At 46.6% G+C, this 1,374-nt stretch overlaps 1 pseudogene; it reads right to left on the reverse strand.

Moving 5' to 3' along the window:
* Positions 1–277: 277 nt before the first annotated feature.
* LOC122432291 lies at positions 278–1,054 on the reverse strand (annotated as a pseudogene).
* Between the last annotated feature and the right edge of the window lie 320 nt (positions 1,055–1,374).

The raw sequence follows: 1,374 nt of genomic DNA on the forward strand, positions 1-1,374 counted from the left end.
TGTCACGTGACTATAGCAGTCTTATATTTGAAACTCAAGGAGGAAACAACTGTGTTCCAAAACACCTAAATATGCAGGTCCAAAAAATGAAGGTATTTTTTTTTTTTTTTAACTGCCACATTCACTCCAAAGCCCATCCATCTCCTTCAGCACCCAAAGATTAAGCACATGTTCTGCTTAGCTATATAATAAAGTGGCAAACACGCTGCACCACTGACATCACAGGACAGTTGCCTATAAAACTAGACTTCTGACGCTGGGCCCCAGCTTCACTTTCTCATTGGTCATCATCTTCATCCGGGAGAGCAGTTGTCTGAGCAACCTCTAAATCGTGCTCATACTGTGCTGCCAAGGCTGGGTCCATAACCAACTCTGGCGAGGGAAGAGCAGGCATGGCGACAAACTCCAAGTTACGGTCTCCAAACAATTTTCTAGCAAGCAGGAAGGGCTTTTCAAAGTTGTAGTTACTTTTGGCAGAAATGTCATAGAACTGAAGATTCTTCTTTCGGTGGACGATAATTGACTTTGCCGTAACCTTTCTGTCCTTAATATCCACTTTGTTGCCACACAACACAATTGGAATGTTCTCACACACTCGTACCGGATCTCTATGCCAGTTAGGCACATTCTTGTGAGTAACTCTCGATGTTCCGTCAAACATTATAATGGCACACTAAGCTTGTATGTAATAGCCATCTCTCAGTCCACCAAATTTCTCCTGACCAGCTGTGTCCCACACATTGAACTTAGGTCCTCTTTTGGTATGGAACACAAGAGGATGGACCTCAACACCCAAGGTAGCTACATACTTCTTCTCAAATTCACCAGTCAGACGACGCTTCACGAATGCAGTTTTTCCAGTACCACCATCACCAACCAAAACAAGTTTGAACTGAACTTGGGGTTCTCCTTGGGCAGCCATCGCGATGTTACGCAGCTCGCATCCCAGCGCCCTCACCGCCTCCGCGGCAGGGGAGAGAGAACTCTCCGCCCAGAGGACTCGGTAAACCGCCTCCTCATGGCCGCCACCCACCGCTGCCTGGACCCCCCAACACCCGCCCCCGCCCCAGCCCTACGCCCCGGCCCCTGCCCTGCTACCTTCCTGGTGGCAAGCTTTTAATAACCACCAGATAATTAGTTTTTCAAATATTTATTTACTTGGCTGTGCTGGGTCTTAGTTGTAGCATGTGGGATCTAGTTCCCTACCAGGGATCGAACCCAGGCCCCTTGCATTGGGAGCTCACAATCTTAGCCACTGGACCACCAGGGAAGTCCCACCACCAAATAATTTAACCAGTTAATAATTTTGAGAAAATTTATGGTGGCTTATTAGAAATTTTCATATACTTAGAACTTATAAGTGGAGAAAACTAA

Source organism: Cervus canadensis, chromosome 31 (assembly GCF_019320065.1).
Source record: "Cervus canadensis isolate Bull #8, Minnesota chromosome 31, ASM1932006v1, whole genome shotgun sequence".
In the NCBI taxonomy this organism is placed as follows: domain Eukaryota; kingdom Metazoa; phylum Chordata; class Mammalia; order Artiodactyla; family Cervidae; genus Cervus; species Cervus canadensis.